Source organism: Neomonachus schauinslandi, chromosome 10 (genome assembly GCF_002201575.2).
Source record: "Neomonachus schauinslandi chromosome 10, ASM220157v2, whole genome shotgun sequence".
NCBI lineage: Eukaryota > Metazoa > Chordata > Mammalia > Carnivora > Phocidae > Neomonachus > Neomonachus schauinslandi.
In genome coordinates this window covers 57,400,997-57,422,895 of record NC_058412.1, presented here as the reverse complement: position 1 = coordinate 57,422,895, position 21,899 = coordinate 57,400,997, and the positions used below count along the sequence as shown (strand labels likewise).

The 21,899-nt window shown below is 39.3% G+C and overlaps 1 pseudogene; it reads right to left on the bottom strand.

Moving 5' to 3' along the window:
• Positions 1–4,085: 4,085 nt before the first annotated feature.
• On the bottom strand, positions 4,086–6,097 carry LOC110588751 (annotated as a pseudogene).
• Between the last annotated feature and the right edge of the window lie 15,802 nt (positions 6,098–21,899).

Below are 21,899 nucleotides of genomic sequence, written 5' to 3'. Positions count from 1 at the left end.
GTTTCAAAATATCATTGGTGGTATTTGGGTATCTGTAAAGATTTAGAAGACAAGTATAGGATATTAGGGGGCAAAATTTAAGACAGGCCTGAGGAAACTCCAGTGGAAAAGTGGGCAACAAGTTTTCAAACTCTACTAGGGAGCAATATGAGAAAGCTCTAAGGCCAACCAGTAACACTAGCCTCTCTTGTTTAAAGAACTCAGTGAGGGGTTTGTTACTGAACCGTTACCCTGAAAAGTCCACCTCAGCCAGACACATGTGAGCATGTGAACTGCTGCTGAAAAATCTGTACAGAGAGCAATTAATTTTTGCATCTAGGACTCTGGCTCTGGGCCTAGAAGAACTGTTTTCATACCCATTCACCTCTGGAATTTTTTCATGATAACCTTGTAACATCTTTTTACTTGACAAGTAAATTGCTTCTACCTTGAAAGCAAGCACTTTAAAGAAGCTGAAGTTAAAAGACGCCCCACCCCTCAGGAGTACAAATTTCAGAAAACAATAATGTAGACACAGTCTTATTTAGCAATCCATTGTAATGAAACAGGGCCTCTAGAAGAAGAGCTGAAGATAAAATGAATGTATTGTGTAACATCCATACACAGATATATAAGTAGCATGGTAAAGGAATAGAAAAACAGGAAGAAGAAAGGAAGTTAGAGGATTGTTTTATCCAAGCAACATTATGGCTTTTGGGAAGAAGGAAAGGCTGGTCCTAACCTACCTTAAGTGTATGTAAACAACAACAAAATAGCCTTTCAGAAACCAGACCCACATGTGGAGACTTATGGCTCCTATTCACAGGAACTGTGCTCGGCCAAACACCAGCGCCTGGACTAGGGTAGACTGAGGGGCAGGGCTCAACATTCTCAGGATGGGGTAAGTACAGGCTCATCCCTGAGAGTGAGTGCCTCCTTAGATGTTGAGCCCTGAGCACCTCACTCACCTCACCCTAGTTCAGGTGCTGCCATATGCTCTGTGATAACACTCCTGTGATACTTTTTTCAAGGTAATGCCTTACACTTTATTTCACTGAAGTTGTACAGCTATATAATCACCCTCATTTTGCAGTTGAGGAAACTGAAGCTCAGGGTTAAATGGTTGACCCAGGTACTCCACCAGTAAGTAGGGTGTCAAGACTTGAATGGAGGCCTCCTGACTTCAACCCTGGCAGTCTTCTACTCAGTACCCAACTTGTGTGCCACTTGGGAAAGTTTATCTCTGGATTCCAAGGGCATGCCTTCCAGCAACCATAAGGAAGTATTCAATATACAGTCTCATGAACACAAGATAAAAATACTTCGAAGTCACAATAAACTTTCTAGCTATTCATCCAAACTCTAGAACGAGCACCAAGAATTATGTACTTATGCCAGAAAAAAAAATCCTTAATCTATATTCTGTAATATATAGACATACTTTGTATGGCTTTTGAGCAAGACTTAATTATACCCTCAAAAAGTCCACTCTAGGGTCGCCTGGGTGGCTCAGTCATTAAGCATCTGCCTTCAGCTCAGGTCATGATGGGGTCCTGGGATCGAGCCCCGCATCGGGCTCCCTGCTCAGTGGGAAGCCTGCTTCTCCCTCTCCCACTCCCCTTGCTTGTGTTCCCTCTCTTGCTGTGTCTCTCTCTGTCAAATAAATAAATAAAATCTTTTTTAAAAAGTCCACTCTATATTATCCAAACTCATGATATTCCCTTACAATATAAAGAAACAAACAAACCCATCTAAATAAAACGTTGACATGGAGATAATAAGACTCACTGTTGTCTAACCCAACACTGTCCCAAAAGGAAATATAGGATTCTGGTTATATGTTGGTGGTTTTATTTAAATTATTTTAATATATTTTTATTGAAATACAAATCTAAAAAAAATTTTAACCTAAAACCACTTCATAATATACTACACAAAATGATAAGATGTTTTTTAAATTCCTAGGAAATGGAGTTGTTCTGTGAAAAGCAGTTCTTGAGTAAAAAATAGTGGAGAGTAGATCCAGTGCTTGTATTTTCCAGAAGAATAAACAGACACAGCTAAGAGAAGTGGCCTGTCCAAGGTCACTTGGTAGCAGGGCCAGACTGCTTTCCTTGAACCTAGATGCCTCCTGATAATACAGCAGGCAATTTTACTTTCATGCTGAAAACAAATAAGAAATATTGTGCAACTTCTTAAACATGTGTAATAACTTTTACCTACTGTTGAAAGCTTCCCCACCCCCGCCAGTTTAAAGGGATATGACATTTATAACAAATTTCTGCACGATATTTAGATTCCCTATGCCATTTTGTGCAATGAAAAAGAATTACTATCAAAATTATAAAGATCACAAAGAGGGATTATAAATTTTGTCACAGAGAATTGCCTTTTCTTTTCTTCCTGTGCCTGATACCTACTCCTGGATGACTTTCTTGTAATACTGAAACTCATTGAATATACTCCTTGCTTACTTTTCCAACTGGGTGCTTCCTTGACTGGCATTTGTTTGTGCACAGAGGGGATGGGAGAAAGAGCCAATTCTCCAGGCAGGGAGCAGAAGAAGCAATTGTAGCTTGGTGTCTGTAGCAAAGAAGGCGGAGTGGTTTTTGATGCTGGCGCAGAAGTAGAAAAAGAATGTGTACACACAGATACATGCATGTGTGTACCCCCGAGGGACATTTATGTGCATTATCTTATTCAGTCTTCACAAGGACTTAGGAGGTAGGTACTATTGTCATCCCCAGTTTTTACATGAGGAAACTGACTTGTCCAAATGACTGACCTAAGATCACATAGCTAGTAGGTGACAGAACCAGGATCTAAACTGAGGCTGTCTGACTCCAAAAACCCACAAGGAGGAAAATTTCCTCTCTTCTGTTTCTGGATAAACAAGATAACAAGGAGGAGGTATGGTTAATCCGTATCAGGAACAAGTAAGCCCGTAATGACTGAAGTCTTTAGAAGTCCTGTCTTCCTTATATAAAGTCTCCAGGACATAGATGGCCACTGTAGTAAGGCACATTATTTATGGAACTTATTTAAGAGCAAGAAAAGGCAGAGAGAAAAGAGAAGAGAGAGAAGGGGCAGTAATAAGAGAGTATCATTAAAAGAGCAGAAACAGAATGACTTACTAGTAGTAATTATAGTTAAAAAATAAATTGTGACCAACTCTTGATGGTTTCACTGCTGAGTTCCACAAAACCTTCAGACAGCTGCCTGGATCACCCTTATATTGCTGTTTTCAGCAGCAAATGGGAGAAAGGTGAAATAGCCAAGTCAATGAAAGAAAAGTATTAGCAGCATTTTGAAAGACAAGAAGGAGACTTTACAAACTGGAGGTTCTTTGCATCACAGACCCAAGTAAGTAATGCAGTTGTTTTTTTTTTTTTTAATTGAGATAAAATCCACATAACATAAACTAACCATTAACTTTTTTTTGAACTTTTTTTTATTATGTTATGTTAATCACCATACATTACATCATTAGTTTTTGATGTAGTGTTCCATGATTCATTGTTTGCATATAATACCCAGTGCAACCATTAACTTTTTAAAAAATGTAAAATTCATTGCCTTGAGTACATTCACTTTGTTGAGCAATCATTACCTCTAACTAGATCCAAGACATTTTTCTTACCCTAAAAGGCAATCTTGTATCCACAGAAATGCAGTTTTGCTGAAATACTGTGAGAAAAACAAGCAAAAGAGAAGAAAGTAGAACAAATGGCAAGAAGTGAGTAGCTACTTAATGAACTTAAGAGAAACAAAATATTAAAAAATACTTATTTAACAAATGTTTTGCTAAGACCTTATAATGTTTAATATATTGTGCTAAGGGATGGATACTTTGTAAAAAAATTTTTTTTCTGGCAAAGCGAACTTTATTGTGGCCCCGAGGCCACTGCTCTTCTCTCCAGGTCCTGCTAAAAGAGGATAGTTAGGGGTAAGGGGCTCTTTTATGGTCCCACCAACACCTCCATCACAGTCAGACCCAGATGGAGAGCAGCCCAGAGGGGGGACATCTTGGGTCCGCAGCATACCCTGAGGCAGGTCCATTCACAGACCCTGTCTTGGTCACTGTGGCTGCAGGCCTTCCTGGCTCCTCATTTCTTGGATCCTGGCTTTTTAGGTCTGAGTGTGGGTTTGACCTTTCTCACAGGGCTGTTGTCTTTATTACTGAATCTCACTGCTTCTCTGCTTTTTCCACTTCTTCTTTTCTTAGCAATGCTTGTCTGCTTCTGGGGCACCAGCTTCTTGACTTGCTGGACAGGGGCCTCCTCCTCCAGGAACGCATCTACATCGACATCATCTTCTTTCTCCTCCTTCTCCTCCTCCTATTCCTAGGATAGATCTGAAATGTTCTAACATTCCTGGCCACTCAAGAACACAGGTCCAGAGCCACCCTGGAGCTGGAAAGCGACTGGAGGAGAAAGCTCACAACCCATTATGATGACCATGGATGGGACAGAGGCCTGAAGTGGGGTCATGGTGATGGGCTTCATCTTCTTGTCCTCTGGGCTTGCTGGGGGCAGAATCCCCATGACATTCATTTCCTCTTTGGCTTTCTCCCCCAAGCAAATCATACTAAACAACAGCTCACAGTTCTGCTTTGCTTCTTTCTGGGGTTTGAAGGTCCAAGTCTACTTCTTGTTTAGCTCACAGCCCCACAGCATGGCTGCTACAACCTTTTTGGCTGTGCTGTTACTGCTGCTGCATTAGGATGTGGGAGGTAGCAAAAATGAATACAATCTAGCTTTTGTCTTCAAACAAGCTTGTAGTCTAATGACGAATTTAGACATGTAATCAAATGGTATAGGTAAGTGAAAGAAAAGGGACTAGAGAGAGAAGGGTTAAGATACCAAAGGAAGGTCATAAGAAGACCACTTGCTCTGTTTAAAGAAGAGTCTTGTGCATGGACCAGTGATGGTTTTTTCTTTAAGACTATGAAGTGCAGAAAATTGCCAGGTAAACTGTGGAAATAGCTGAAGATTTAGAGGGGCCTCTGAACTGAATCTTCATTCTCCACGTAAAAATGAGGAAAGAAAGGGGCTAATTAAGGCTTCATGTTTTTGTCTTTATGGTGTATAGATCCTGTCACAAGAAAGTGCAGGCCAAATCCAGGAAACCTGGGGGGCGGGGGGAGATGTGAAAAGAAGCTGTTGTTAGGCAATTTACAGCTATAATGGCATCATTTAGGAAAAAAAAGAGCATTTAAAATATATAAAAAATAAACAAGATGAACAAGTATGGATGCTAACAAAATAAAAGTGGGACATAAGGAGGAATGTGGGGGTTGAGGATCTAAAAAGTATGATAGGAAATTATCAAAGGCCTCTTAAAGGAGATGTATACTTATAAAAGAATAAATAACAAAACCCAGGTATAAAAATAATCTTTCAGGGCCTACAGGAAATAAAAGAATAAATATAATAAATATGGCTTATATTAAATATAATATAAAACAGAGATAACTTACAAAATGTCTTAACAAACAGTGGTTCTACAATAAAAATATTCAGGATGGGGCAGCAACTACCATTACTTGGGCCATAACTAAATATTTTTGGAGTCATTCAGCCAAGACTAGGGGAGAGGAAGAGGTGAATTATAGTTTTAAAGAAAAAACATATGGGTCTTATTCAGAGGAAGGAGAAAGATGAGGAACAAATCACTATCTTGAAAATAAAGACTCAGAAAGCAGAAACATGAGGAACTATGGCTATGTAAAAAGTCAGAAAACTTGGACATATATGGGTAAAATACATTAGAAAGAGGAGGGTGAAGCAAATAGAGTTGGCAGAGAACTCCATAGCATTTAGAAGACACGGAATGTTCTTGCTTTCATGATGGATGAACAGTTATAAATAGGTGTAAATATGTTTAGAAATAAAACATGAGAATTGAGTTAATGAGGGTAAATGTGCTTGAACAATTATAAGCCAATATACAAATGAAAGGTTTTATTTCACTGTAAGGTAGCAGCTGTGTGCTTTCATATTCAGCCCGGACAAGGAGGGAAGAAGCATTTAGCAGATCTCTTGCTCAGTTACCATAAAACCCAGTGACCACTGAGAGAGCAAGCGTGCTGAAGACTATGCCTCTCAATGACTACCATCTCTCCGCTCTGTGGCTAGATAAACTTCTGGAAAACCTCTTTGTTGTGCAATCTTCGATTGGTATTTTTATAAAATTGAGATATAATTCACATACCATAATGTTCAGCCCTTTTAAAAGTGTACAGTTTAGTGGCTTTTAGTATATTCACAAAGTTGGGTAACCACCACCGCTCTCTACTTCCAAACATTTTCATCAGCTCCAGAAGAAACCCCCTATCCATCAGCAGTCACCCTTATTTCCCCGCTCTCCAGCTGCAGGCAGCCAATAACCCACCTTCTGCCTCCAGGCATTTGCCTGTTCTGGAAACTCCATACAAATGGAACCATACATAGATGGCTTTGGTGTCTGGCTTCTTTCACTAAACATAAAATTTTCAAGGTTCATCCATGTTGTAGCAGGTATCAATCCTATTTATGACTGAATAGTATTCCTTTGTATCAGTGTACCACATTTTAACTATTCGTCAATGGATGGACATTTCCAATTATTATTTTTCTTTCCTTTAATTTTTTCAAGTTTGTTGATATTTGGTAATTAATTTGACATTCAAATAGATATATTTCAAGTAGGTGATGTGGAAGCCTTAAGATTAATTTCAAGATACAGAATTTGTCTAAAAATTGGCAAACATCACCCAAAGTATAGAAATGAATAAAGTGGTTTTTATATATATACATATATAATATACATTATATATAATCATGTAATTGCTTAATATATGTTACATTATATATTTTATAGATATGTATATTTATATATACATAACCACTTTAGTATACAGATGTATATATTATGAGCACTGTCTTGTGACCAGTCATCTGACTGCCCCCACTTAGGTGCAGATCTTCCATTGAGTGGCTACTCTTTGCCCCTTCCCCGCAAAAAACCAAGGCCATGACTTTCCTCAATGGCCCACATGTAGCAGTACTTCAAATGAATTTTTTTTTTTTAAGATTTTATTTATTTATTTGACAGAGAGAGACACAGCAAGAGAGGGAACACAAGCAGGGGGAGTGGGAGAGGGAGAAGCAGGCTTCCCGCGGAGCAGGGAGCCCGATGCGGAGCTCGATCCCAGGACCCTGGGATCATGACCTGAGCCGAAGGCAGACGCTTAACGACTAAGCCACCCAGGTGCCCCCGAATGAATTTTTTACCTCACTGAACTAAAGCTTATATGTACCATCTGCAGAGTTAATGTTTACCTTTCTCATAGAGTTGCGTCAGCTTTATCAAACATTTGAACATCACAGTACACAAATTCATGTGGACCTAAACCGCCTCTGAAAGCTGACTACAGCACAATGCTTGAAGCAAGGGAACTGGATTTTAATTACTTGCTACACCTGTAGTTTAAGTTATTGTATCTTCCTCATTTTTCTTTTTTTCCTAATTTTTCTCACTGAAATGAGATAAGCTGAGAAATTATGACATAGAGATAAAGATTGATAGATACATACATAGCTAATAAAAAAAGTGAAGAAATTTCACAATTTAAAAAAAGTGCCCCATGAGTGGTTCTAATTGGGTTGAAGGAGTTTGGATAAGTTCACATTTCCATGATACCGCTGATGTTATTTATTCATTGAACTGTGGAAAAACTATGTGCCAGGTACCTTGAGGGGTATAAATATGGAACAGATATTCTCTGACCTCATGAAACTGATTATCTGGTAAGGAAGATAAGATAACAATATAAATATCTATAATATAGAGTACAAAGTGATAACTGTTATGAAAGAGATGCAGATAAGTTGCCACAGGAGTTCAGAAATAAGAGGTTGACTGCAGTTGAGAGAGACCAAGAAAAGCTGGGAGCAGAATCTTGGCCATAAACGTTAGGTGTAAGTAGAATCGGAACAGGTGGAAACAGGAAGAAAGAACCAGCAGGACAAAGGCATAGGGCCAGAGCATCTGTGGACATGGAAATAAAGAGCAGGAAGATTCAAAGTCGGCGGTAAAGGGTGTAATGGGCCACAAGGATGGGAAGCTAGGTTGAGTCAGATGGTACAGAAAGGACTTTGTATGCCACGAGGAGCTCACAGTTTATATAGTGGTAAACAGAGAGCGATTCAGGTTTTTGAGCAGGAAAGTAACAGGAGAAGGGCCATACTTGGGATTAATCTGGTAACCCATGTATAAACTCACGTAAAAAGGGAAGGGAAGAGGCCAGGTATGAGTTGGAAGGAGGAGCATAAAGGAAAGAAACATTATGAAAACAGAACTGAAGAAATGTTTCATATTCCTGTTAGCAATTTGTATTCCAGGAAACTAAATTCTGTAAAGTTAATATAGAAACAAGCCTTTGACTGGCAACAATACCAGTCACTTATACCCAAAGGTACACAGAAAATTACCCCAGCTCTCTATAAAGAAGAAATCTATAATATCAATAGCCTCTGAGAGTCTTCTCAAGGCAAAACTGTCTTTCAAATAGTTGATCCTTCATTAGGACTCTGCAGGGAGAGTTCTCTTAATCTAGAGGTTAAGGAATACAGCACTCTAACCACAGAACTCTGTGCTAGTCACAGAACTCTGTCCAATTTGCCTGCCTCCAATATGACCAAGAGTTAGACTGAGCCCCATTGTGGGAACTGACTTGTCCAAGGTGACACACCTGGTCAGGGCTCACGTCTCCTGATCTCTGCCCCCACCTCCTAACATTCTACTATGGATGCTCTGGGTTGGCTAGAACTGAAGTATCAAAACTAAAGTGACTCTTTTAGTTTGCTTGGGCTTAACAAGTTGGTTTCAAATAAATAGCAATCAAGAAAAAAAAGTATGGCTCTACTAGAAAATTAAAAATCTGCAGGGTATTGCTATCTAGTTGGAATACTGACACGCCTTGCTCATTAGGTATATCATAAAAGACCAAGTTAAATGCAGTGAAGCAACTGCTTGACTTTTTCTTGAAAATTCTGGTTACTCAGGGGAAATTCCTTAGGTCTTACAGATACTTGTGGTCTCCAAACTCCCAAACCTTTGTGGGGTATGTATGTGTGTGTAGAATAACAAATATGTTTTTAATAGACTTCAATTTGTGATTTCAGAAAGTAACTGAAAATCTGCAGCCTATAGTCATTGCAGAAATGAAAGAAAAGGGCATCAATCTCTCAAAATTCTGGCAGGATAGGAGTGGCTGTTTCCAAGATCCTTTTTCCTTTGCAATAAACTGTCCACTGGTGCCAAAGAACAGCTCATCAGCAATGTTGTTTCATTTTATAGGGATGTTTTGAGAGAGGGGGAAAAATTAGGAATGTGTGATGTGATTTTTTAAACCTCATGTCCCAAAGCCTATAATAATCTTCCTGTTTTTTATTTTAAAAAGGGAAACCAAATGTTCGAAATCTGATATTTGTGTCTACAGTGTTCACTGCAGGCACATTACCTTAACTTTATCACAAGAAGCAACATGTAGTTTCTTTAAATGTTGCCAAGACAGAAAAACAAAAAGTCATAGATTCCCTTAAGGACTCAGTGTTTTCCTACGTGTAATTTACACATAGCAACAGCCATAACTACAAAATCCCATTTCCCTAGCTCTCCGGGGGCGGGATTCATCCTCTATATACACTAGATCAGGGTGTCCTGATCTAGGGCACACAGGGTGCCCGTGTGCTCCAAGAACACTTCTCTCAGCTGCCAAATGGTGTCCACGCCTCTCCTTGCCTGATACAAGCAGCTGCCAATCCTCAAGCCGTGTCATCACTGCCCACCACAGGTACTGCCACCACTGTTGGCAGCTGCTGACGTGTGCAAGGAGGCCTCCGAGTCCCGAAGTCTAACTTCCAGCACATCACAGGATGCCAGAGGTGCCCACATTACAGCCCCTGGCACTAGTATTCATGCCATGGACAGGTTGCACTCCTCGTGTCCTAAGAAGATGAGCAAAACCAGTTCCTTTAGCCTTTGCTAGATCTTCTGTTACAGCCACCCTGGAGTCACAAGGCTCAGGTACAGCTTAGGGAGATGCTTGATAGCTATTTGTTGAAAGAATGAATGACTCCACCAGGCTGGGCTGCAGTCTGAGTGACAGACACCATGATGTACTCAGACACATTCAACCACATCTGTTGCCCTTCATGCAACCTCCGTACCTTGGTTCTTTCTTCCACTGGGATTAGTTCCTGGAGGCGACTTAACTTGTCTTATAAATAGAATTCCAGAAGGCCTATCCCAACTGGACTCCAGGCATGCCCAGATAGGTCTGAATCCTGGAGAGGATAAAACTTAAGTTCAACATACTATCTTTCTCTATCTTAGAAAAAGGAAATACAGACATAGTTGTACAAATTCATTTGATTCTCATCAGGAGTTATAAATTGGTAGCCTATGGCCAAATCTGGCCAGAAGATCTTTCTTTTTTGTTTTAAACCCACATGTTAAAAAAAAAAAAAGAATTAGAATACATATAGATCAATGGTTCTCATACATGAATGTGGCTCAGAATCAAGCTTGTTAAAACTCAGGTTACTGGGCTCCATCCCAGAGTTTCTGACTCAGTAGATCTGGGGTGGGGCCTGATCGTTTGAACTTCTACCTAGTCCCTGATGTGTCTGATCTGAACCTACTCTGGTTCTCAGTTAGGGGTTAGGGGCTCTATAGTTTTTCCAGACCCCATCACCAGGCCCCATTGTATTTCATCGGGCCTACCTTATTCATTTGCTATCTAAGTGAATTTCCCTCCTGTCATGTATCATCTAGTTTGTTTTTAAACCACAGAGTATATTCTGTATGGGAAGATAGGGTTATTCTCTGTTTGCAGCTGTAATGTAAATGTGTAACAAACAGCACTTCCCATTTGGTGACTGACAGCTCTTTGGAGTAACTCATCCAGCAGGTGATGCTCTTTTTGAACCACAATTTCTATAAGTTCAAGATCTCAGTCTAGGAAGTCAGAGATTTCTGGATACTGTCTGTCCACAGGGAAGAAAATTGGTATTTTCTGGCCAAAGATCAACTCTAATGATCAGTAAAAGGTTTCTCATATCATGCAGTCCCTCTTACTTTGCTGTAAGCTGATCCTTCAAAAACACTGAAACAAAGCACTAATATGGAGACCTTTTGTGGTGCCATCAAGGACTAGAGAACCAGTCTCAGTCCCCTGGGACCCTCTCTTTCTCCCCACCACCCCCACAGGTTGGTTTTCTCCCCAGAATCTCTGATAACCAAGTGTTAAAAATAAACATTTTATTTAATTCTTTAATTGGGCAGGAAATGGCCTTAGGAGAATCAAGGGTTTTTGTATTTCACTATACTTAATGTTTATTTATTTGTTTGCCTTCTTTGAATGATTTTTGGCTTCGATACATTGCATTTTAAATTTTGTTGGTTCACCTGGGTAATTATAATATTTACACTTTTTTTTCTCTTAAAACTTAAGGGCTTAACAGTATAACTTTTCATTCCCTATTTGTCACTTTTAACCAGAAGCTAGATAAGTAGAAAATCATTGTTTTGGATGATTTTATTAAAGAATAACAACTTTGATTTTTTTAAAAAAGATACATCCTCATTTAAAAAATTCAAGTGATTAAGGAAAGCACAACAAATAAAGCAATAAATACTTCTTACCACTCAGAAAATGACCATTACTAACCTTAAATGAATATTATTTCAGACATCTCACTATGCCTATATACGAATGAAAGTTTAGACAAACAGAAAGATAAATAAATGATATTATTAAAACTGGATCATACAACATCTGGTGGTTAGTAAAAAATTATTAATTTTAACAAAAGAAAAGCAAGCCAAATAATATAGAATAACTGTTGATAAATTTTTCATCACATTTCATGCATATTTTAGAGAATGTGATAATGTGTGCTTGAGTTTGTCTCTGTTGCAATCTCTAACTCTTGGCTAAACCTAGAGGAATGTCTTGATTGTACATGCAGCAATATTAGTCTCCTCGATCTCTAATAGTTCATCTTGTAACATGCGTGTAACATATGTGCAATGTGTGTTTTTGTCAGTAGCCTGTAAAAAGATAAAATGGAAAGAAATAAAAAAGGGAAAGAGGAATAGGAAAGAAGGAGGGAAGGGAGGGAAGCAGGGAGGAAAGTTTCTATTTCAATGCCTTTATTCCAGTTTGTCAATTTAGCGGTCCTCAAAGTGCCTTGTAACTTGTAGATGATGCCCACTGAGCATTGCATGGAGGATCAAGTATTTTGTTAAGCAGGTCTGGCCTTCCTACTCCATTATGGAATAGGTCCAAAATACCATTATGGTCTGGTCACATCAGAGTCTATGGTGACCCCTCTGATCCAAATCCTCTCACTAATGATGTAGTTTGCACTAAAAGTCTGGTTTTGTTCAATTTATTTTATGCAGCCTTATTGTGATGAGACTTTTATCTACAAAATTCTAATGAGGTTATCTTTAGATTAACAACACAAAATTTGAGAGCAATGGTAGTGAGCAAAAAAGACTTGTACAAGATGACATAAAAATGTTGATCTAGGGGGAAAGATGGCAGAGGAGTAGGGGACCTATTTCAACTGGTCCCCGGAATTGAGCTGGATATCTACCAGACCACTCTGAGCACCCACGAAACCAGCCTGAAATGTAAGAAGGTCTGGATCTCTACAAGCAGAATATCGCACACTGTTGGGTTTGAGGTACGAAGCGGGGAGCCGTGATTCTACGGGCAGATATCGGAGGATAAACGGCAGTGGAAGGGTGCCTGGCCATGGGGATCCTACACCACCGGTGAGTGACAGCCTCCCTCGCTGTGGACGGGGTGCAGACTCGCAGACCGGTAGCAGCGGGGAGTGGACTTTAAGGCAGCCCCCGGGGTGGAAACCAGAGCGGTGGGGTCGCGCCTGCAAACTGGGAGCAGCTGGCCATTTTAGAAGCACAAAGGGCAGAGACGTGCCCTGACCTGGAGGCAGGACTGGGAGCACTGTGTAGGGGCGCACAACCCAGGACGCTGCAGTTTATAGCAGCACGGACAGAAACGGAGACAGTGTGGCCTGGAGAGCTCACTGAAGAACAGACTGCGATCTCTCTGCTCTGAGGCAAGAGGGTTGGAAACAGTCTCTTCTGCTCTGACTCCCGGAAGAGACGCGGAAAGCCACCAGGGAGAGCCACCAGAGAACAACAGCCCCAAAAACTGATTCCCACTGAGCCCATCCCCCACCACAGGGGCGCAGGGCAACTCCACCCAAACAGGGTTGCCTGAGTAACAGCGCAGCAGGCCCCTCCCACAGAAGACAGGCAGGGAAAACAAGAGGCCAGCAACCCGAGGGTCCCAAGAAAACAGTGCATCTTGCTTGGGTTCTGGTCAATAATTTGGACTCTATACATTCCTCAAACACCCATTAACAGAATGACTAGGAGGAGGAACCCCCAAAATAGAAAAGACTCAGAGATTATGACTTATGCTGCAGATTTACAAATGGATTCAGATATAACCAAGATGTTGGAGATGAAATTCAGGCTAGCAATTGTGAAGACAATGGCTAGAATGGAGAAATCAATTAATGGCAACATAGAGTCTCTAAGGGCAGAAATAAAAGGTGAATTGGTAAAACTTAAAAATGCTATCAATGAGATCCAATCCAATCTAGATAATCTAACAGCTAGGGTAACTGAGGCAGAAGAGAGAATAAGCGACCTGGAAGACAATATAATAGATAAAAAGGGAAAAGAGGAGGCCAGGGAAAATCAACTCAGAATCCATGAAATTAGAATCAGAGAAATAAGTGACACCATGAGGCGTTCCAATGTCAGAATAATTGGAATCCCGGAGGGAGTGGAGCGAGAGAGAGGACTAGAAGATGTATTTGAGCAAATCGTAGCTGAGAACTTCCCTAATCTGGGGAATGAAACAAACATTCGAGTCCTAGAGGCAGAGAGGACTCCTCCTAAGATCAAGGAAAATAGGCCAACACCCCGCAATGTAATAGTAAAACTTGCAAATCTTAGAACCAAGGAAACCATCTTAAGGGCAGTTAGGGGGAAGAGATTCCTTATGTACAGAGGGAGGAATATCAGAATAACGTCAGGCCTATCCACAGAGACCTGGCAAGCCAGAGAGGCCTGGCAAGACATATTCAGGGTACTAAATGAGAAGAACATGCAGCCAAGAATACTTTATCCAGCAAGGCTGTCATTTAGAATGGATGGAAAGATGCAGAGCTTCCACGACCGGCAGAAACTGAAAGAATATGTGAACACTAAGCTGGCCTTGCAAGAAATATTAAGGGGGGTTCTATGAAAGGAGAAAGACCCCAAGAGTGATATACAACAGAAATTTACAAGGACAATCTATAAAAACAACGTCTTCACAGGCAACACGATGACAATTAATTCATATCTTTCAATAATCACTCTCAACGTGAATGGCCTAAACGCTCCCATAAAATGGCACAGGGTTGCAGATTGGATAAAAAGACAGGACCCATCCATATGCTGTCTACAAGAGACTCATTTTGAACCTAAAGATACATCCAGACTGAAAGTGAAGGGATGGAGATCCATCTTCCATGCCAGTGGACCTCAAAAGAAAGCTGGCGTAGCAATTCTTATATCAGACAAATTAGATTTTAAACTAAAGTCTGTAATAAGAGACACAGAAGGACACTATATCATTCTTAAAGGGTCTATCCAACAAGAAGATCTAACAATTGTAAATCTCTATGCCCCCAACATGGGAGCAGCCATCTATATAAGCCAACTGTTAACCAAAATAAAGAGTCATATTGATAACAATATGTTAATTGTAGGAGACCTCAATACTCCACTCTCAGCAATGGACAGATCATCTAAGCAGAAAATCAACAAGGAAACAAGAGCTTTGAATGATACATTGGACCAGATCGACCTCGTAGATATTTACAGAACATTCCACCCTAAAACAACAGAATACTCATTATTCTCAAGGGCACATGGAACTTTCTCCAGAATAGACTATATACTGGGTCACATTCAGGTCTCAACCGATACCAAAAGATTGAGATTATTCCCTGCATATTCTCAGACCACAATGCTTTAAAACTGGAACTCAATCACAAGAAAAAATTTGGCAGAAATTCAAACACTTGGAAGCTAAAGACCACTCTGCTCAAGAATGTTTGGGTCAACCAAGAAATCAAAGAAGAACTTAAACAATTCATGGAAATCAATGAGAACGAAAACACATCGGTCCAAAACTGATGGGATACTGCAAAGGCGGTCCTAAGGGGGAAATACATAGCCATCCAAGCCTCACTCAAAAAAAAAAGAAAAATCCCAAATTCACCAACTAACTCTACACCTTAAAGAACTAGAGAAAAAGCAACAAACAATGCCTAAGACACACATTAGAAGAGAAATAATTAAAATTAGAGCAGACATCAATGAATTAGAAACCAGAAACACAGTAGATCAGATCAACGAAACTAGAAGTTGGTTCTTTGAAAGAATTAACAGGATCAATAATCCACTGGCCAGACTTATCCAAAAGAAAAGAGAAAGGACCCAAATTAATAAAATTATGAATGAAAGGGGAGAGATCACGACTAACACCAAGGAAATAGAAACAATTATTAGAAATTATTATCAACAACTATATGCCAATAAACTGAGCAATCTGGATGAAATGGAGGCCTTCCTGGAAACCTATAAGCTGCCAAGACTGAAACAGGAAGAAATTGACAACCTGAATAGGCCCATAACCAGTAACAAGATTGAAGCAGTGATCAAAAACCTCCCAAAAAACAAGAGTCCAGGGCCTGATGGGTCCCCTGGGGAATTCTACCAAACATTCAAAGAAGAAATAATACCTATTCTACTGAAGCTGTTTCAAAAAATAGAAACAGAAGGAAAACTTCCAAACTCATTCTTTGAGGCCAGCATTACCTTAATCCCCAAACCAGGCAAAGACCCCATCAAAAAGGAGAATTTCAGACCGATATCCCTGATGAATATGGATTACAAAATCCTCAACAAAATCCTAGCTAATAGGATCCAACAATACATCAAAAGGATCATCCACCACGACCAAGTGGGATTTATCCCCGAGATGCAAGGGTGGTTCAACATTTGCAAATCAATCAGTGTGATAGAACACATTAATAAGAGGAGGAGGAAGAACCATATGGTCCTCTCAATTGATGCAGAAAAAGCATTTGACAAAATACAACATCCTTTCCTGATTAAAACTCTTCAGAGTATAGGGATAGAGGGAACATTCCTCAAGTTCATAAAATCCATCTATGAAAAACCCACAGTGAATATCATCCTCAGTGGGGAAAAGCTGAGAGCCTTTCCCTTGAGATCAGGAACACATCAAGGATGCCCACTCTCGCCACTATTGTTCAACATAGTACTAGAAGTCCTAGCAACAGCAATCAGACAACAAAAAGAAATAAAAGGTATTCAAATTGGCAAAGAAGAAGTCAAACTCTCTCTTTTTGCAGATGACATGATACTTTATGTGGAAAACCCAAAAGACTCCACCCCCAAATTACTAGAACTCATACAGCAATTCAGTAATGTGGCAGGATACAAAATCAATGCACAGAAATCAGTTATTTTCTTATACACTAACAACACAACTGTAGAAAGAGAAATTAGAGAAAGAATTCCATTTACAATAGCACCCAAAACCATAAGATACCTCTGAATAAACCTAACCAAAGAGGTAAAGGATCTATACTATAGGAACTACAGAACACTCATGAAAGAAATTGAAGAAGTCACAAAAAGATGGAAAAATATTCCATGCTCATGGATCGGAAGAATAAACATTGTTAAAATGTCTATGCTACCCAGAGCAATCTCTACCTTCAATGCCATCCCGATCAAAATTCCAATGACATTTTTCAAAGTGCTGGAACAAACAATCCTAAAATTTCTATGGAATCACAAAAGACCCCGAATCACCAAGGAAATTTGAAAAAGAAAAACAAAGCTGGGGGCATCACGTTACCTGATTTCAAGCTGTATTACAAAGCTGTGATCACCAAGACAGCATGGTACTGGCACAAAAACAGACATATAGACCAACGGAACAGAGTAGAGAACCCAGATATGGACCCTCAACTCTATGGTCAAATAATCTTTGACAAAGCAGGAAAAAACATGCAGTAGAAAAAAGACAGTCTCTTCAATAAATGGTGCTGGGAAAATTGGACAGCCACATGCAGAAGAATGAAACTCAACCATTCTCTACACCATTCACAAAGATAAACTCAAAGTGGATGAAAGACCTCAATGTGAGACAGGAATCCATCAAAATCCTAGAGGAGAACATAGGCAGTAACCTGTTTGACATTGCCCACAGCAACTTCTTTCAAGATACATCTCCAAAAGCTAGTGAAACAAAATCAAAAATGAACTTTTGGGACTTTATGAAGATAAAAAGCTTCTGCACAGCAAAGGAAACAGTCAACAAAACATAGAGGCAACCCACAGAATGGGAGAAGATATTTGCAAATGACACTACAGATAAAGGGCTGGTATCCAAGATCTATAAAGAACTTCTCAAACTCAACACCCAAAAAACAAATGATCAAGTCAAAAAGTGGGCAGAAGACATGAACAGACACTTCTCTGAAGAAGACATACAAATGGCTAACAGACACATGAAAAAATGTTCATCATCATTAGCCATCAGGGAAATCCAAATCAAAACCACACTGAGATACCACCTTACACCAGTTAGAATGGCAAAAATGGACAGGGCAAGAAACAACAAATGTTGGAGAGGTTGTGGAGAAAGGGGAACCCTCTTACACTGTTGATGGGAATGTAAGTTGGTACAGCCACTTTGGAAAACAGTGTGGAGGTTCCTCAAAAATTTAAAAATAGAGCTACCCTGTGACCCAGCAATTGCACTACTGGGTATTTACCCCAAAGACACAGATGTAGTGAAAAGAAGGGCCATATGCACCCCAATGTTCATAGCAGCAATGTCCCCAATAGCTAAACTGTGGAAAGAGCCGAGATGCCCTTCAACAGATGAATGGATAAAGAAGATGTGGTCCATATATACAATGGAATATTACTCAGCCATCAGAAAAGATGAATACCCAACTTTTACATCAACATGGATGGGACTGGAGGAGATTATGCTAAGTGAAATAAGTCAAGCAGAGAAAGTCAATTATCATATAGTTTCACTTATTTGTGGAACATAAGGAATAACATGGAGGACATTAGGAGAAGGAAGGGAAAAATGGGGGGGGGAATTGGAGGGAGAGATGAACCATGAGAGACTATGGACCTGAGAAATAAACAGGGTTCTAGAGGGGAGGGGGAAGGGGGGATTGGTTAGCCCGGTGATGGGTATTAAAGAGGGCACGTACTGCATGGAGCACTGGGTGTTATAGGAAAACAATGGATCGTGGATCACCACATCAAAAACTAATGATGTATTGTATGGTGACTAACATAACATAATAAAATTAAAAAAAAAATGTTGATCTATTGTTTATTGTATGCTCTGCACAATGCCACAGATCATGACCTTGTGGAATGTCTGGCTAATTACCAAGAAACACCAGGGAAAGTATACTCAGTCCTTGCATTATCAGCACAGAACACAATGTTATCAATTGCATCTCATTAACTGGACTCTAAAGACTCTAGGAATGCTATAATTGAAAATAAACTGAAAATTTAATAAGAAAGGCCAGGATGACCCAGGTGAATGGAGCAAGGGAACTAACATTTCTTGAGCTTTTATTTTTATGCTAAATAGGTTGTTTACATTCTTTTAATCTTCAAATAACCCTACGGAATTGGTATTGTTTGTAGCTTTCATGTTACAGATGAGTTCTCAGAGGGGTTGACATGAGAGGGCCTAGAATTAGCATCTTGATCTATCCAACTCTAGTACTTTTTCTCCTAAACTGTTCTCCCTTCCTGCAACCTGTTATCCCAACAAAATTTCAAGCTGTATACTAAATGAAGCTTGGTGGGAGGATGGTATGGGCAGCCTGTTACATGGCTCCCCTATTTGATCATTCTTCAGAACATCAGACCCAACTACTTTAGTAAGGTCATCAATGTTCTTTCAGAGTCACACCTAGCACTAAGTGGATTTGGTTACTGCTTGTCCTTGCCACCTGATGCTGCCAGGGAAAGTGGAGGAACAGCTGCTGGAAAGACTTACTAATTTCTTTGAATAGTTTGTGACATTATCTAAACTTTAGATTCTAAAGTGATTTGTTGACATTGCAGTTGTTTTTTTCCTTAGTATATCAAGATATACCTGGAAACAAGAGAATAAGGAGGTTTAGAAAATTATTTTGTTGGTATTATGTAGACTTCTCGAATAATGTATATGAAACATAACCCCAAATTATGAATACTTGCATGACAGCTCATGGCATTAGAGGGAGTTCTGTTTGAAAGGTCATGCACACAGTTGAGCAACTTGTTATCAAGTGATCTTATTAGGGAGATTACATCGTAGCCCTTGTGATACTAAAAGCTTTTTTGTTTTGTTTTGTTTTAAATCATGTGCTGCTTAAAGGTAAACACTGTCTATGTGATCTTTTTATATTTCTTACAATTTTAATATCATGGAAAGTTCAGTTAAAAATTCATTCACTGCTCATCACTCTTTGTGATATAAAAACTTCTCTAAAAAAATACGTGGGTAGAAATCAGATCACAATGCAAAAAACAGAGGTAGTCTCAGTTAAAGTGTAATAAGCCACTTGATGGCAGGGATAACTGTATATCATGTTCTGAAAAAAATCATTGATTTCGCTAATCTGTGGTCACAATATGTGCCAGATGGATGAATGGCAGGGATACAGGGAAATGGTGGAGAGAGGAAGTTATTTTTCATTTTATTCTATAACTAGAGAAATGGAGATAGAGAAGTGATCTGTTGACATTATAGTGCTCTTTGATGCATAACACTTTTATCTGCATTCACTTTCTCTCTAGGCAGAACACCTACAGTTTATTGATTAAGATTAAGGAGGCTTCTGGGGCACCTGGGTAGCTGAGTCAATTAAATGTCCAACTCTTGATCTCAGCTCAGGTCTTGATCTCAATGTCTTGAGATCAAGCCCCGTGTTGGGCTCCATGCTGGGTGTGGAGCCTCCTTAAAAAAAATAATAATAAAGATAAAGGAGGCTTCTTCCTTGTTTCTAATCTGTGCTCTAACCTGAAAGCTGGAATAGCCACGGAGAACCTCCCTTCTTGCTCCTGGGCCTTCTTTTATGCTGGGCTATGGTTGGGAATGGCACTTCATTTTTTGGGGTTTTAATTTGCTAAAATACTCAATTTACTAAAATTACTAAGACTCAGAACAAAACGACCTTAAAGTTGCTGCCATCAAAGCAATTGGATACCATTCTGTGAATGACTATATTCTTTCACTGTGACACTTTTCAGACTTCTTTCCATGTTGAAATTAGTCAGACCAAGGCACACAGGATTCAGACTCACCCCAGAAGTGTCTCTTGTATATTGAAGTAAATCATTAAGTTGTAATTGCTTTAGAAAAAAAAAAGAGACACAAACTAAAAGAAAGCAGCTTACATCCTAAAGAGAAATTTACAATCACATTTTTCTAAGTATAGTTCTTCCAGTCTTTTTCCCCTTGAGAAATCTTCTGTATGATTCTCCCCTTTGGCTCCACAGCCTAAACAACCCAGAGAAAGCCCTCTGATTATAGAAACTTCCCATGTGGTACAATTTTAGGTCCCCCTTTCCCCTACCCACCCCCACATCCTGTACAAATAGTTTCACCATCTGTCTATAACACTTCCTGAAATTCCATCATTAAATATATGCCTCCAGTTAAATATATACCCGCTTATTTTAAAAATCATAATCACTTCATTGAACATTCCCATAAGCCTAACACAATTGTTTATATTGTTTTAACTATCTCTGATATTTTCAATGCTTCTGCAGATATTTTTAATCATATAGACAGCATGTGAATGCATGTTTAGTTCTGGTTGTTCATTGATGTTGTTTAATATATCCATATACCAACACAAGGTATATACTTTTTAATAATGTATTTTTTAAGATTTTATTTCTTTATTTGAGAGAGAGAGAGAGCAGGAGAGAGAGTAAGCAGAGGGGAGGAGCAGAAGGAGAGGGAGAAGCAGGCTCCACACTGAGCAGGGAGCCTGACATGGGGCTTGATCCCAGGACCCTGGGATCATGACCTGAGCTGAAGGCAGACTCCCAACTGACTGAGCCACCTGGGCACCCCACAAGGCATATATTTATCACATTATTTTTATTGTCAATGTGCTCCACTTTTGGTACTTTACATAAAAATTAAGGAACTTGAGTTGTTTCAAGTTCAAGTTAAGATAAGTCATAAGTCTTTTGCCTCAAACACTATTGCACACATTGGCTTGGTTCTGACTTTTTAAGATTATTTACTTAAATAACCTTAAATTTCTCAAAGTAGAAATCCTGAAACAAAGAACGGCAATACTTTAATATCTCATTTCACATTTCAAATAGGGTTAAACCTACTCCTCTGAAAGACTATATATTTGCAATGCTACCAGCATGTGAGTACCAGTCTCTCTACAATGTTGGTTGATTACTATCATTTTTTAATTAAAAATATATCCATAGTATTTATGTATATGTTAGAACTCAAAATTGTTGATTTTGTATTTATTTTTTCATTAATAGGTAATGATTTTTCAGCTGTTATTTATTATAGCCCTTTCATCTGGAAAGTCTGGAGACTGGATATTGATTTTATAGCTCTAAATTAAGATCATACAGCAAAGAAGTGACAGAATTAAGATTTGAATTTAAGTTTATCTGCCCTCAAATCACTCCACCATAAGGAGAGGGATTGAGCTGGAGGGCTGGTG